Here is a 17,765-nt window from a genome sequence, read left to right as displayed (position 1 = left end):
TGACCACAACATTGTGACCCACCATACGATCTGTTATATAAATAGGCAAATGCTCTTTTTCATTATGAATAGCAATTGTATGGCCGATCACCCTGAAGCGGTTGAGGGGTAGCTGACCGAAAGGAAAGCGAGTGGCCCATCGACTTATTAATGTGAAGGTGGCACTCAGAAAACCGGGGTGCCGCCCCACTTAAATAATGTGAGGTACCGACGCATAGAAGATCCGCTCGAGTAGAACGGTTTGGTGCTTGCTTTCAAGACCTCCTCTTGTTAGTGAGTTACCTTTTCCCTTCCTTCCTTTCCATTTAGGGAGTGCCTTTATTAGTATTAGTAGGGGGCCGGGTGCAAGCTTGGAAGTAGCGCGACGACCCCGTTGTGCTGTGCGTCTTGTCTTTCCCGACGAAAGTGATGACGATTCAGCGTGTGTGGCCTGATGCGGTTCAGTCTACCGGGCAAGGACCAAGTAAGCCCACCAAGTCAAGGATCTCCTCCTTCTATTTCTGTTAGTTCTCGGTCAAGGGGAGTTCAACCTAGGGGACAAGTCTATTTAGTGGAGGTCATCTCTTCTCCTCGCTCTATGAGCGAATGCATAGATACTTGTTCATCATTCGAACAACCCAACCAATTCATATCATATCATAAGAATTTTAAAAAGCTCTGGTCTTAACGCCCCTACTACTGCTGCGCAGCCTTTCCTCGGGTTCGTAGAGTCGGTGATTGATGTATGTCGTTCACGGTACATAAAATATTCAGCCAGAGCCGCTCATGTATAAGGAGCCTGGTATTGTAATGTAGCAGGTGAGTCCGCCATTTCGGCTGCCACAATAGTATAGTCTGTTGCCTCAACAACTCATCAGCTGATTAGGTTCCCTACACCTGACGGCCTCATGGAGATCCAATTATACTAATGATAAGGGGAGAGCTGGGTGCTACTTGTTAAGTAAGGAGAACTCCTTTAGTGTTACAGAGATTGATGATGAAGAAACCGTTACCCAAACCACCACCATCTTTGTCCTTGTCTCTCTATTTTACTCCAACATGAATAATATTAAATCTAAAAGATTTATACAAACAAAGAGGAAAATTCGGCGTAAGGATCCCTCCCTACGCCAGTAAAATTTGAAGATCACGCCAGTAAATACTGAAAAGAAGTTTTTTTATCCTAACTAATAGGTAGCGCCGCGCAAAACGAAATATCTCCGCTCCACTCTTTCTCCCTCCTCTAACTGCTTGGAAAATGCATTATACATTATTAAATGCACCAGAATCAACTATCTCTTGACTTTTTCTCTCCATTTTCTACTTTCTCTTTATATAATTTTCTTCCCTCCCTATTTTTCCTCTCTCTTTAACTAATTTACCGTATATAATCAAATGTACAAGGCATTTTTTAGTATAGAAAATGCTCAAATGTAAAGGATATTTAAATATTCTATACGTTCCTTCCAAAACGTAGGTTATTTTAATAAAAATTTATAGGAAAAAAAATCTTTGATACGAGAAAATCCTATTTCTATTTAGGTTAGAAAATATCGGTGGGTAGTAATTGAGAAAAAATTAGAAAGGTTAGAGAAAGACAAAGTTACAATGTTTATAGAGAGAGAAAATGATGAAAAATTAATAGATAAAAATCAATTGTCTATCAATAGGAAAGTTTGGAGAGAGGAAAAGTTAAAAAAATAGATTGATAAATTAGAAAGTATTGAGAGGAAAGTTTGGAGGGAGAAACTATTTGAAAGGTCAATAAACGGCAGGACCTATAAGCAAATATTGGGGATTGGACCCATTGTTGTGGGGGCCAGGGCGTCTCCCCGCCCCGCCAAACACGATCCTGATAGTCAAATGTTTTATACTTTTTTTCTCCAAAAGTGAACATAATCAAATTTACAGTACATAATCAAATGTCCTTTATGGTACGTAATCCCTCACCCTCTTCATCTGATTTATCTTCTGTTTTCTTTCTCATAAAAATTTTCTGGGAGGGGTAAAACCACTCGCCTAAGGTGTTGTTGGCACCCAGATTGCACATGGGACATCTCCCACCAATTTGTGCTTTGGTCGGGTGCCAACAACGATTTGGGCTTGTGTTTTTAACCGCACCCAATTTTTTTCTCTCAATCTTAACAAATTTCTTTATCTTTCTACACATGTTTTTTCTCTCCGCCTTTAACTACTTTTCTCTCTTTAGCTTAATTTCCTTATATTTTTGGTACGTCTCTTTTTCTTAAAATCTCAAAATTTCTTTTTTTATTTTGGGAACATTTTATTTTATTTTTATCGTATTTCTCATTCCATTTATGTTTCTCTTTATACGCGCACCCAAGAATCGTATGACATTTGAAAATGTATATGACATAAACAAATGTCATGTACATTCCAAAACATAAGTCATTTTAATTACAAGTTATAGGACATAATCCAAATGTACTTTACATAATCAAATATTCTGTACTTTTCTCTCCACAAAGTATGGGCATTTGAAAATGTATAAACATAATTAAAATGTGCATATATAATCAAAAGTCCTCTAATAAATATCTAATGAGTTAATTCCTATATGACCCCCTACTTTGTGACCAGCTTCCTTTATGGTCCCCTTTTTTTCGTAAATTCAAATATGGCCCCCTATTTTCAGGTAAATGTCATTACTACCCTTCTTAATTCTAAATTTAAAACATTAAAAAAATTTATTTCCACCTCACCCCTCTCTCTCTCCACCTCATCTCTCCCCTCTCTCTCTCTCTCTCTCTCTCCAATTCACCTCTCTCTCTCTCTCCAACTCACCTCTCTCTCTCCAAAATTTAAAAAAAAAAAAAAAAAAAATGTCTCTCTCTAGAACTCCGGCGAAGGGGGAATCCCTTCGCCGGAGGATCTGTTTACGAACAGATCTGCAAATAAGAGGCTCATCCCCTTGAATATTGACGACAATATCATATTTCTTGCCAATTTTCATTAGTGCTTCATTGCAACGTTCAGTACCTGCAAATTAAAAGAAATATTATAACTTATGAACAAACTTAAATTGTTGTAAACGACTATCTAAATAGCCAAAGCTCCTATACCATTTTGACAAGATTCTGATGTCATAATCACATCTGCTCCAAACCCTCGACAACATTCTGCAATCCTTTCATCATCCGTTGCCACAACTAGTACACAAGAATACGCGTTATTTCGGTTAATTACATTACACAAAACGAAACAAAACTATTACTACATAAGTAACATACCAATATGGTCTAGGGTTGATGCCAACTTTGCTCTTTCCCACGTCCTCTGTGTAATAGTATCAACTATGAGTAAGCCAGATAATATGCTGAAACTAGGTAGTCATGGCAATTCAATTTACAAATCTGGCATCATCCAGTTCCAAAGAAATAGATCATGGCAATTCAATTTTCAAGAAATCTGAAATTTCCCAATCTTCTCTTTGTCATACATTGGATCGCCATGATAGTCATAGCCCTTTATTTCTATCTCTATAATCAAATTCTAGGGTTTCTCTCGTGCCCTGTTTTAGTAATCTTTGTTGGGTCGTTGCAAATCTGGGATCTTGGGTTCTTCCAATTTGAGAAATATTTTCTGTGTAGCAGTTATTTCGTGGGAAGTTCTAGTTTTCTAGCTTTCTCAAAGGAAAAGGGAAAACAAAATTAACCTCTTACCTCTTTTATTTCAATTTTTAGTAGTTCTCTCAAGATCTCTCTAAAATCTGAAATTTCCCAATCTTCTCTGTGTAATAGTATTAACTATGAGAACCCGATATTGTCGTCAATATTCAAGGGGATGAGCTATCTGTTCGTGAACAGCTCTGTTCGTGAACAGATCCTCCGGCGAAGGGAAACCCCCTTCGCCGGAGTTTTAGAGAGACAGAGAGAGTGGAGAGATTTAAAAAAAAAAATTTAGAGAGAGAGAGGAAAGTTGGAGAGAGAGAGGCGAGTTGGAGAGAGAGGGGTGAGGTGGAAATAAATTTTTTTAATGTTTTAAATTTAGAATTAAGAAAGATAGTAATGACATTTACCTGAAAATAGGGGGCTATAAAGGAAGTTGGTCACAAAGTAGGGGGCCATATAGAAATTAACTCATATCTATTTATGTCATGTACACTTTTTTAATTTCTGAATAGTTTTTAGGAGGAGAATAGGATATTTTTTTTGTATATAATATAGCAATTTTATTCTTCACCTCTAAATTTGTTTTGTATCTCCTTTCCCACATTTTTCTCACCTAAAAAAATCTCTTCCACCATCATCATCATCATACACACCAAAAAGGAAACAATAATTTCACCAAATCCAGTATTTTCATCTCTTTTCAACATCTTCATTGCTAAGATATATCTTAATTTTTTGGTTTAAATATCTTCACAACCAATACCATATTTTTTGGGTTAAATATTTTCATTGAAACAACCAAATCTTATTCATATTGAAACACCATATTTTTGGGTTAAATATTTCCACTAAAAATATCAAATTCATATAAGAATACCAAACTCTTCGATCTCCTACTACAAAAATCAGGCAAAAAAATTGTTGAAACTTCCAGATTTGTTTAAGAAAAAAAAATCCAGATCTATTCAGGAAAAAAACTCTAGATCTATTCAAGAAGAATACTACCTGAAATTTTGATGTTGAATCCTTTGATGTTGGGAAAGAGGTAACCCGTCCCAAACCCGCCCCGTTGACATCCCTACTTCAAACATAAAAAAAAAAAAAGTCTTTTTTCTCTCTTCCTCTCTCTCTCTCTAACACTCCGGCGAAGGACCTTCGCCAGAGGTCTGGTTTGTCCATGAACAGACTGGATCTGTTCTCCATGAACAGACCAGACCTCCGGTGAAGGTCTCCATTCGCCGGAGTGTTAGAGAGAGAAAGAGAGGAAGAGAGAAAAAAAATTTATGTTTGAAGATCGCCGGCCAAAAAATTGACCGGCCGGCGACCTTCGCCGGAGAAGATGATGATGTGGCGAGAAGATGAAGTGGCAGAGAGAACAGATGAGATGGAGGAGAACTTTCAAAAAAATGTATTCTGTATGCCCCATAAAAATTTATTCTCCGGAGAATTTTCAAAAAAATCTAGATTCCCTCGAGAATTTATTCCCTGGAGAATTTTCTTTATTCCCCAAAGTCGCGGCCTAATTAATTGTGTTACGAACGGTACAAAGGCAATTCGAGAAGGAAAAAACTAAATTGAGTTAGAAGCCAATTTTTGGCAAAAACCAATGGTTATTTCCCACATGACCCCTTAGTTTATGACTAGTTTCCTGTCTAACCCCTTAACTTATGCAAAATACCCAAATGACCCTTTTTTAAGTTTTCATCCATAGACCACTTGTTTACTGTTAACTTTTTATGCATTTCCAAGAATAACCTTATTTGATTTATATAATTTTCTCTTTCCAACTTATTTTCTTTCACAGATCAGAACCATCACAATTCACAGCCATAACATGGCCGACCCTTCTCCTTTGACCCGGGTCTCTTTATCGGACCCGGTTCTTCCTATCTTTGTCCGGAACTTATCCAAATATTTTTAGCCTATTAGAATGGATCTAATCAAACTTATTCCTAGTTCCCTCTAGTCAACTCTCTCAAATCAAGTTACCACTCTTTGGTGCACCCGTTGTAGGATCCGACCGATATCAGTCGCGAACCACCGAAGATATCTGACAACTGTAGTTGGCTTCTAGCTAAGAATTACAATGTCTAATTAGACTGGATTAGATGATCTTCCGGATAAAGTCATCATAATACTATTCGACAAATTGAGCGCGTCGTCATTTTGGTCGAAGGACACTCCTTCAAAATGACATTTCTTTTTGAATGAAAGGACATATCCTTCAGTCTCTTACTTGTACTTTAAACAAATGCAATGCTCGATTCCCATGTCACTTCGTATCTCATCTGATACGTCATACCTTTCATACTTTCTTGATCTGGAAGACAATTGTCAAACAAATGATGAACTCTTAATACATTTGAGCACGACCATGTATTTTCAACTATCACTCTTCAAGTGGCCCGGAGATACTAGTTCTAATTTACTTAGGAGGATATAATCTGATCTTGTACTCCCACTCAACTTCATGTGTATCATGTCTCACCTAGTTTCTGCCTTTATAACCTCCTTTTACGGTGCGGCGTTTGACGGAACTAGAATTTGACACTCCTTACATAAGATGAATGGAGCACTCATGTTATAAGGAATCTCTCCAATTTTGTGAATGGAGTTATGACGTTCAACTATTGAAGCACTCTCATTTGTGGTTTTATGTATTGTACTATACACCGATGTAGTTGACTTGAATATTCATATAGCCCAAGAAACAACCTATCAGTCAATCTCACATGCTAGTCTTCATAAGTTATTATTGTCCATTTAATGACCTAGACTAGGGTACATATAATTAAATAGTTTCATGTTCACTTAATAGGGTCTCGTTTGTTAGATCACGTATCTAATAAACCTATTTGGAACATTCCATTATTAATTTTGGACTGTCGTTTAATCACTAAACCATATTTTAGACGACGAAGTGTAAACCTATTTTATTTATGATAACAAGAGTTTGTAAATATTGAGTTCTCCGCGTAAAACCCTTTTCACATTCAATTTATAAGTCTGGTCATTCTTGTGTGATCTTAATGTCTCATATCTTCATATCAATTTCACGTTTAACCTGAGGTGACAGTTTAGTTTTGGATCTGATCCATTCAATACTGTGCTTATTATCATTCTTAATGAAGAAAACTTCCATCAGTTTTCTATGATAATATCAGTTTCTTAAACTTAAATTAGTGTTTCCAAAGCTCTAATTATTTTTTTTCTTGTAGAGTTTGTAACAACTCCCAACTTGAAACCTTTTCATTTGGTTGTCCTTCCTTGTTAAAACCGTTATGTCTTTAATTCGGAAGATTGCATTTTGTAACTCTCTTCGACCTTTCTCGTTCCTGCCTTCTGAGATTTTATACTAGATGCTCTCAGCGTCATGGGATGTTGTCTGGTTTGGAGTCCAAAGTACTTACTTTCGAATTTATTGGTGACGACTTATCATACTCCAAGTATTTGAGATGTTTGGGTAAACACCAATCATGTCTTTCATGATCGATCTTATGCGTAAGGAATAAGTATTTCTCTAATGTGTGCTTTGCTCGTCAGGGTCTTTTGGACTCCGAGTCTTGCCGAGCAGTGTGCCATGAGATTTGGGTAGAATTACTCTCTTAGAGTCTTTCTTATTAGACATCTTCAAGATTTTCTTGAACGAGTCCTATCATCTTCTTGATCTATAATCATAGACCTTTCGATGCCCAAAAGTATTTTACCCTTGTCTGGTGTCCTTTATTGAATCAATTTCTTAACTGTTTCAACATTCTAAATGTTGTTCTCAATTCATCATATGTTTAATACATACAAGACAAAATAAAACAAGATTATTCCCACTTACCTTCTTGTGTTAAAGATTCTTCTTCATTCTTTTACGAAATCAAACCCTTTGATTTGCCTTTTGAATTTTAGATTCCATCTCCTACTTGGATGCATTATTCCATCGATCATCAATGAGGTTTGCATACTTTACCAGCTCCATGAGTCAGTAATCTTTTGGATTCTGATCTCCATGTACTAGTTGATCTTTATGGACTTCTGTTTTTTGATATGAGAAAGAATTTTATTCATAGTCTTTTACTATGAATTCGTAATCTTTGTCCTTCACTAGTTTCAGAAAACCTCGATGTTTCCATCCTTGTCTGTTTTCACTTTGGAAATCTAATTGTATCTTACAGGAATCACCCTGTTAGGCAACTGGACCAAGTTCTAAACTTGATTTCAAACATGGATTCCAATTTTGATCTTATGGGTCTCAACCAATTTTTCAGAGTCTGGTTTTGTCATAGCTTTTGTGTCGGTCCTCTAAGACTCACAAGGGGTTTTGAATAACTTGGGGAATCTTCCTAACTTTTAAGAAAATTTGTGGTTCTGGTCTTCTATTAGAAGTAAGATCACTTCAAACGTTTTTGACTTTCGATACAAACACCTCTCAACTTAGGTCCATGTGGGTGCTAACATGAGATCGTACCCACCTAACTGAGTCCGTTCAATTTACAGAACCTGGGCTTCCGTGATTGCGCTAGGAGGTGCCTATAAGCAAATTAAATTTGCTCATAATTTGAGTACTTTCTCACTAGTCCGATCAAGCTGATGCACCAGCTCTCTGTCCTCCCTGCTTCTGCACAATGACCAAATATCCCTCAATTTAGTTTTGGGAGATTTTAAAGCACTCACCATTTTTTTTTATATAAGCTCACATCTAAGCTGTTTTTCGTTCACGTCAAAAGAGATATAAGTGTAACAGAGAGAACTGGTACATGTATTATGTATATAAAATTTCCGGATTTTTTTTATAACTAATGAGTATGCTAATATGTAGATACAGAGACACTCCAAATTCATCAACAATGGTACCAGTTAAATTGGAAAAACTTAATGTTTGAAATGTAATTTATTTGTGTTGTTTTTTTGTGGCCCTTAATGGTGACAAACTGGTCGCTTCAGCCCCAAATTGTGTTTAAATTTCATTTTTGACCCCCAAGTTAGCTATTTCAATTCTACCTTTTTATTGTTTGACTTAAATATTTTGTCATTCTTTTCTCTCTTATTTCTTTTTCTTCCTCGACTTCGTCCCTCTAACACTTTTTTTTATCTCCACTACTACAAACTTCTCCTCTCTTTCTATATTGTTTTGTTCGAGGAAGGTGGTCCACTTCACTTTAACCTTCGTTTCAGAAGGGGAGGCATCCTCCCTTTTAAAGCAAGAAAATCTCGTCTAAATCGGGAACCCCCAAACCATAAGAATAACATCTTTTGTCTAGTTTACGGGTTTAAAGTTTGGGGTCTAGGCTTCTCCCCACCATCGAAATCAGGCGAAGACCTTTGCCTGAAAAGGCAAAAGATCCACATCTTCTCAGTCAAAAGATTCTGGCAAAGGGAACCTTCCCCTTCCCCGCAGTAGTGGAGATATAGATAGAGTATAGGTGTGTGGTAGTGCAGAGAGAAGCAAACTGACAGAAACATATGAGAGATAAATTGGTCGTCAGGGCCAGTCGGTTGATGACCCTCAGCTTTTGATCGATGGTCATAAGAAGATGTGAAGGGGAATAGAGAGAAATGGAGACGAAGTAAGAGAGAGATGAAGTGAAGTAGAGATAGTTGAAGTTGACAAGAAAGAGAGATCTAGTTGGGGGATAGAAAATAAGGGAAAGAAAAAAAAAATATTAGAACCAAACAAAAAAAGTGTAAAATTTGATAAGCAAAAACAAAAATTAGAGCCAAAAAGAAGACTCTACAAAATTAGATGCAAGAAAACGGCTAGTTAGTTATGAATTAGAGGCCACAAAGGAATTCACCTCTTTATGTTTTGTTTCCCTTTATTTTTGTAGCGAGTCATCTCCGATTCTCGGTAAACTTGATCAAATATATATTATGATAATTTAGCGGTAGCCCCTTGGTGTTCAAATTAGAAATATCCCTTTTCTTAATGTCCAATTAGAGAACCCGGGCCCTTTCTTGTGTTTGTGACCACACTTTTACTAAAAATGTCTAAAATAACTTCGGGACATGCAATTTTCTTTTTCGTCTCTTATTCCTATGTAATCCAATTCCGACAACAAAAGTTCCATCACCAAAGAATAGAACCTTTTCTTCGTCGAAAGTTCATTAAGTTCTTGTTTGGAAGTCGACTACGATCTACGTATGTCGTTACATTTGGCACTTGATACATCATAGATGTGATAAGCTCGATAACCGCCCACTCAAACACTAACAGAACCGGGCCTACAGCCTAACAAGACATGGCCTAAAGCCCAACAACATTATTTACACCCTAATAACCCCAATTCAAATAACCAAAGATTCCACCTTCTCTGGGATTCGAACCTGGGACCTCTAGGGATTTCTGGAGTTTATGTCAACACCTTGGAACCACTTGGGCTACCAACTGTTGACAAAAAAGTTATGAATATCGGTTTGTAGTTATGATTTAATAAAGTTCTTTTTTTTGTTGAACATGACTTAATAAAAGTTGATGCATAAGGTGTTGAAAGTTTTATAAAATGTTTACAAGGATAATGAGCTATATCATAAAAACTAAATTGTACTATTTCTTTTTTTTTTTTTTTTGTTGAGAATAAATTGTACTATTTCGATATAGGTCTCATGTGCTATGAGCCTATGGGGATAGTTTATGAATGAGAATCATCTTGAAAGCCCAACAACAAATCCTTAAAACCCATTATAAATACTTTTAGTTGTCTTTTACATCTAAAAATTATATGGAGAAGCAAATTACAAGGGTGGTGCTGAAAGCTCAAAATTATATGGAGAAGTAAATCTCAAAATTATAGAGCCACCGCCCCTCTGCACAGAGCACAAATGTCAAGTGTCTTTATCGCCTCCAAAAAAAAAAAAGTGTCTTTATCGCCTCCAAATCAAAATCCTATAAAATTCAAAGTTCTAGATTCTAAATTTAGGAAGAAATGCACAAGTGTTAGTTTTTTTTTATAAATTAAAACTTAAACAAGTACACTATTACAATACAAATTAATTAAAAAAGAAGGAACAACAGTCCAGGACTTCGACTTTTTCTGCTTTCTCGCCCATTTTGCCAGTTTGTCGGCTTTATCGTTCAGAAGTCTATTAGTGTAGCTGAATTGCACATTGTCCATTCTACTCTTTGCTTCTCTGATCTTCTTTATATGCAAGTTAGAGAACCAATGTATGGCCTTTCTTCGATCTTTGAGATGATTGATGAGGTTAATATTGTTGCTCTCTATTATGATATTACTGTATTTATTCTTTTCAGCCCAGATGAGTCCCTTTAAAATGACAATAGCTTCTCCTTCTTCACTATTCCTAGCTCTTTCCAGGGTCACGGAAGCTCCCATAAACTTTGAATCCGTGTTATGAACTATAACACCAATACCAGCGTTTTCCACCACAGAGGTGAAAGATGCATCAACGTTGATCTTGACGTAGGGGGCAGTTGGCGGTTTCCATTTAGTAGCTTTGGGAAAGATTATTTTGATCTTATCTCTAGATTTTTCAGGGAAACTTTTGATATTGTTTATGACAGTTTTTGGGTCCGAAATCGTATTTTGGAAGCAGTTATCACATCTCATTTTCCATATATTCCAAAGAATCGTAGCAAAGTGATTACTAGTAGCAGTAAAGCTGCTCTGGGTCGAGTCTTGCCAAGTGAAGATCCAATCTATGATTGATCTGATATTTTCCGAGATGACATTAAAGTAGAACCAGATGTTTTTTGCCATCGGACAGTGTAAAAGAGCGTGCTCCATGGTTTCAGGTACTGCACACTTAGGGCACAGCAGGTCATTACCAATATACTTTCCTATCCTATTTTTAACCGGTAAAGCTTTGGTGCAAATTTTCCATATGAAGAGTTGGATTCGAGGAATAGCGGGGATCTCCCAAATGAATTTCCAATTATGATTATTGGTGGGATTATCGGCATTATTATTTCTAAGATGGTAATACATAGACTTGATAGTGAAGTTTCCAGAGTTTGTTAATTGCCATTTGAGTTGATCTTTCCCGTTACTGTCAATGAGAATCGCTTTAATCATGTTTCTAGTATTCTCATCGAAAGTTTCTATTAAAATGTGCTCATTCCATGTATCGTTCGTAATGAGTTGGGAAACCTTAATAAGGTTTGAGTTAAAACTATTTTGAGGCGGGGAGTTAATAGTTGGAATCCATATGTCCGTCCAGATATTGATATCATTCCCCGAATGTGTTTCCCAGCATGAAAGTTCTTTCACTTGATCATTATATTTGTTTATATTTTTCCATATCCAGGAGTTGTGAGATTTAACTCGCCCTGGACTGTCTGTATTGGGATAATATTTTGCTTTTAGTAGCTGCACCCAAGCTGCATTAGGTTCCGTGCGTAATCTCCACGCTAGCTTACTAAGAAAAGCTTTATTGTCTAACTCCGGAAGATGTAACCCCAGACCTCCATCTTTTTTAGGCAAGCAGATAGAGTTCCAAGCTTTAGTACAAATTCCTTTAGATTTACCCCACCAGAAAGACTTTTGAATAGTCATTATGCGTTTACTTACACTCTTTGGGAGTGCAAAGCATTGCATCTGGTATCGAGGTACGACTGTCGCGACTGCAGAGATCACCACAGTACGGCCTGCCTGAGAAAGAAAAGAGTGGTTCCATCTGTTAAGTTTTTTATTGATCTGTTCTATCAGATCGTTAAAGACTTTTGTTTTGGTAGCCCCAATAAAAAGCTGAGCTCCTAAGTATTTCTCCGATGCCGACGCATATTTGACTTTGAGAGCTTTGGTAATCATCCTTTTGAATTTGGGGTGAGAGTTCTTAGAGAAGAAAATATTAGATTTACTATAATTGATCATTTGCCCCGACGATTCACAAAAAATTCGTAGAAAATTCTTTAGATTGGCTATGTTATCTAAGGAGTTTCTGCCGAAAATGATACAGTCGTCCGCGAATAAGAGATGAGTCAGAACTAACTCTGGATTACTAGTCGGGAAGCCCAGGAAAGAAGAGTTACCTGTGTTTGTGGAGATGAGCCTACTAAGACCTTCCATAGCCAAAGTGAAGAGAAAAGGAGAAAGAGGGTCTCCTTGTCTGATACCTCTGGAAGGATAGAATTTGAGACCTGGTCTGCCATTAATAAGAACCGTCATGGAAGAAGTTGAGATGCAAGAGTTGATCATGTTGATCCAATGATCCGCATAGCCCAATTTTCTCATGATATCTACTAGGAAATTCCATTCGATCCTATCGAACGCTTTAGACATATCCAATTTGAGGCCGAAGTAACCTTTGTTTCCTTTCATCTTTTTAAATGAGTGGATGATTTCCTGCTCCATGATGATGTTGTCTGATATTTGCCTACCTGGGACAAAAGCAGATTGAAAAGGCGAAATAATATCGGTTAAGGTTTCTTTGAATCTATCGGCCAGGATTTTGGTGATAATCTTATAAGTAGTGTTAAGGAGACTGATTGAACGATAGTCGGCCGGAGTCTGAGGAGCAGTGGTTTTGGGAATAAGACAAATATTAGTGTGATTAGTGTCTTCGGGAAGATGAGCAGTACCAAAGAAATTGGTGACCATCATGTAGATATCCTGGTTAATCGTATCCCAATTGGATTGAAAAAAGAAAGGTGGGAAACCATCAAGCCCCGGAGCAGCGTCTTTCTTTAAACACTTAATGGCTTCATCAATTTCCGTTCTATCCGGGATTCTCGTCAACTCAAGATTCCGAGAATCCGAGATAGAGGTATTGAAAAGGTCACTAATCTGATGATTCATACTAGTATTGTCAGTGGTACTAATATTTAAAAGGTGAGATGAGACGGTGTTTTGAATATCATTAATATTTTCCTGCCAATTTCCCATATTATCTTTAATAGCCAGGATACGATTGTTTCGGTTTCTATAAATCGCTTGAGAGTGGAAATATTTTGTGTTTTTGTCTCCTTGCGTAACAAAGTTGTTTCGTGATTTTTCCTTCCACATGCTTTCTTGCAGTTTGTAAAGCTCCTCAAGCCTTTTACTAAGGCCGATATAATCATCGTGACAATTACAAAGCTGCATCGAGGCCACAATGTTATTAATGTTGTTTTCAATATTGCCAAAGACTTGTTTATTCCACTGAGAGAGATGTTTGCTCAAGTGAGTAAGATTGGCTTGAATATCTGTCTGAGGGAAGATTTTGGATTCCCATTTGTCAGAAATGAAGTCCTGACAGTCCGGGTGGGACATCCACGTACGGATGAACTTAAAAGGTTTCGGTTGCTTATTATTGGGCTCAAAACTAGAGAGCAGGATCGGGAGATGGTCCGAGCCTATACCTTCTAGATGAGTGATTCCCGAATTGTTGTATTTTTGGAGCCAAGGTTGGTTGGCCAGAGCTCTGTCTAACCGTTCCTGAATCAGATTATGACCAAACTGTTTATTAGTCCAAGTGTATGGGTTTCCCTGAAAGCCCATATCCGTCATTTCCAGTTTGGAAATAATATTGTTTACTTTAGGAGTGTAAGAGTTGGAGTTGGAATTTCCCCCGCTCTTATCCTGAGGGTCCAGAATGATGTTAAGATCCCCGATAATCATCCACGGCATATCTGAACCCGGGTTGATATTGATGAGTTGTTTCCAAGGTTTCATCTTGTTTTTGTTATATGGACTTCCATAGAAGCCTGTAATAAACGATCGGCTATTATTTTGGTTATCTATCATCTCCAAGTGAATCATATTATGGTCCGAGAAAAGAATGGAGACCTGGAGGTTATGTTTCCAGAACATCGCAAGGCCTCCAGCCTTATTTTCTGGATCTATGAAATGACTAGCATATTCTTTACCTATCCGAATATGTTTCATGATGTTAAAGGATTTGTTCTTTGTTTTCACAAGGAAAATAATATCCGGATTTTTACGAGAGATAATATTGAGAAGGTATTTTTTCGTTATAAACGACGAGATGCCCCTAACATTCCAGCTTAACAACGTTGGGCTGATTTCTGGAGGGGCCCGGTTTCCCATACGATTATAACGGCACTCACTTCCTCTTCTCTGGGCCGAGTCTGTCACTTTCTTCCCAGTACGAACCAGAAACCCAAGGTAAGCAAAACACAGCCAAAGCAACCAAAAACCGCAAGATAAAAGAACCAGACTCTAACAGTTAACTAAGAAGAAGAAAAAAAAGAGATTAACAAACTTAAAAGCATAAACAGTTCATCATCATAGACTATAGCATTAACAGTCCCTGGAACCACAAAGCTAACTTTTAACAAAAACTAAAACTGAAATCTATGCCTGGAAAGCCCTAACGGAGCAAGACCCCTGGACTGAACACAAGCAGCCCCATACACAAAAAACATAAACATACCACCCAAGAACATGAAAATATAAACACAGGCACACAAAATATAGACTAAAAACCAGGGACAAAGACACTAATCAACTAAACTAGGCTGTTCATCAATCCCCCCATCTCTAGCATCCGAAGCATCATCAGGAGAAACTAATAAGGAATCTGCAAAGAGATGTCTTCTCCTCTCTTCCTGGCTGTCCACTGGTTCAGGTGGAGGGAAGTACCAATTGGGGAGGTGTGAGTGGGCAAGATCATAATCAACCAAAGCTTGAAACCTGTTACCACCTCCACTGCTCCCTTCACCAAAAGCACCAACACCTCTGTCTCTGACTTTCTTTGACCCTGCTCTGTGAACCTCCCCTTCCTCTATCTTAACTTCCATCAGATGGTCAGTCCCCTTCCTCTTACTGCTCTTTGTGTTTAGTTCCAAGGAAGGAACTTTTTCTTTGTTCTGAGAATTTGGAGGCACTATTGAAAGAGCCCAATTCTGAACGGAAGGGATAGGAGAGGGGGAGATGTCCATCTTAGCACTGGAAGCTCTAACATTTGGCTTGATACATGGGATAGGGGAGTGCTCAATGATACGACAACGATGGCAAATGGCTTTGGGAAAACGTAAGTAACTGAAGTTGACTGGCTTACCTCCATCTGTAAAGATTGAGTTCAAAGTTGCTAAAAGAGGGGTCCTCACGTCGTACATGAACTGGATACGGATCACTGTGTTGGTCACCATACTAAAATTCTTTGGTTGGACTTGCATTATATAACCCATGCATGAAAATATGATATCGAGATCTTGTCGATTCTGAATAGCTGATGGAAGATTCGCAAAGCTGCACCACATAGGCTCACACATAAGTTCAGGAGCTTCTTTACCCAAGGGGAAATCTACTTCTTGCATCACCACTAAAAGCCCCCTGATAATCCATGGTCTTCCTTGGTTAATCTCGTTCATGACTACTAAACTTCTTGGTTTGATTATAAAGTGGTTAGGGCCATATGTAGATTTTGAAATCTCACACTCTCTGAAGAACCTAGATTGAGCCGAGAGATTTCTCCTAATGAAGCTTATTCCATAGTCATAAGAACAACACAATCGCGCCACAAACCCAGCATCAATCTCTTGCAAGTCTTTATTAACCGATGGCTTCTGATAAGCTATGGTTAAGTTTCCATATTCTGTAATATTCATCTGAAGAGCCATCTTATCCGAGAGTTCGTCGATACTGAGTTTTGAGAAGGTATTCGACATTAACAGATGAGGAGGAAGATGAAAGGGGTGGAGTTCGGTTGAAGACTCAAATAGGAGTAAGAAGACTACCAGAATGAAACTCTCTCTCAAGGTATAAGAGCAATAAAAGCTCTTTGCATGCATGATCTTGGAAAAATAAAACTCTTAAAACCAGAAACCAAGCCGTGTGATACGTCAATGAATCCTTGGGAAGGAGCGAAAAGTCTCTATCCGATCACCACTTGTAAACCAATAACCAACTGACCAATCCCCCACAACCAAACGTTAGAGTAGACGAGGAGTCCGGCGCATGCGTGATGAGGGGTAATGAACAGCCTAGTTTAGACTAATTACTCTTGACACATGTAAGTAATGCACAAATAGAAGTATTAAAGTCACTTACCTCAGTATCCGAGGAGAATCCTTCGTGATTATAACTTTGGATTTTCGCCAGTTCCCTAGGACTTTGGTGGGTGATCCTTTTTTATGCTTCTAATTCCCCTTTTTGTTCTTTACTCAGCTTTTTATTGTTTTTGATGATAGGTGATGATCCGATGCCTTGTTGTTAGCGAAAGATTCGATCTGAACGGTTACTAGGAAGGATCTATAAGAGTCTCTACTTGCATGTGGATTAAAAGATGGTTTAGTAGAGGCAGTATACACTTGTTAATGGAGTTTTTAGGGTTTTTGCAGAGGGGAAAGGAGAGGGAAGAAAATAACGCCTGATGTCGTCAGGTGGGAGCTTCTCTCTCCTAAAAAACCTCTGCATGAGAGTGTTGTTGGTTGATTGTCATCTTCAATATCAAATTATGATTACATTAAAATTATATGCCCATATTCTCTCTTATGTCTAAAAAATAACCTTTATTAAAAGATTGATGGTCCTTAATGAATTCCATTCCATGTAGATGGCAGTATAACAATAGTCTAACCAAATCCAAGTTTGTCTCATCAAAGATTGACCCTATAATCTATAGGTCAACGTGCTAGGACACTTAAAAATATTAGTCAAGTCTTTTGTGATGAGGAAATAGGAATTAAATTAGATTGAATGACATAACATATTTCCACCCAAAACAAACAAGACTTTGATGTGGAAGTTAATAATAATAATATAGATATCAAGATAGTGGATTTCTACCAAATTTTGCTGTCAAAATCTAATATAAAAATACACTAAAAGATTGAGATACATTCTCATAATCTATTATATATATAAGTGGTATATATGCAAATTGCAACTAAGTGTTAATTAAACAATAGAATAATAAATTTAACATAATCGATTTCTTTACACGGAAATCTTCTAATTGTGTCGGTCTTCTTAATCGAGTTTAAAAAAAAATACTCAAAGACTTACCCACTAAGTAAATGACAAACTGAAAAATATATTATGAAATGAAAGCAACAATTACAAAATTATTCAAAATTGAATCACTTGTTCTAACTATTAAATGTTATGTTGGTCTGAGAACAAAACACCCGAAACTTCTAATAATTCTAACGGCAATTTTACTGTCCGAAAAATTGTCATAGTAATTTTCTTTAAATGATTTAAACCCTAATTGCGAAAGATATTATTGCATGTGCAATTATTGTTTATAAATAATGAGTCATCA

The 17,765-nt window shown here is 37.3% G+C and overlaps 1 long non-coding RNA gene across 1 annotated transcript; it reads right to left on the bottom strand.

The window, feature by feature from the left end:
* Nucleotides 1–2,893: 2,893 nt before the first annotated feature.
* Nucleotides 2,894–3,812, bottom strand: LOC147548850 (uncharacterized). The gene is made up of 3 exons (XR_015238720.1): nt 3,231–3,812; nt 3,063–3,149; nt 2,894–2,979 (listed from the first exon to the last, which is right to left on the bottom strand). It is a non-coding gene; the product is annotated as an uncharacterized LOC147548850 (long non-coding RNA).
* Between the last annotated feature and the right edge of the window lie 13,953 nt (nt 3,813–17,765).

Source organism: Eschscholzia californica, unplaced genomic scaffold, assembly GCF_041429995.1.
Source record: "Eschscholzia californica isolate CP2 unplaced genomic scaffold, dmEscCali1.0.p SCAF_3, whole genome shotgun sequence".
In the NCBI taxonomy this organism is placed as follows: domain Eukaryota; kingdom Viridiplantae; phylum Streptophyta; class Magnoliopsida; order Ranunculales; family Papaveraceae; genus Eschscholzia; species Eschscholzia californica.
Note: the sequence above shows the minus strand (reverse complement) of the source record. Positions and strands in the feature narration are given on the sequence as shown.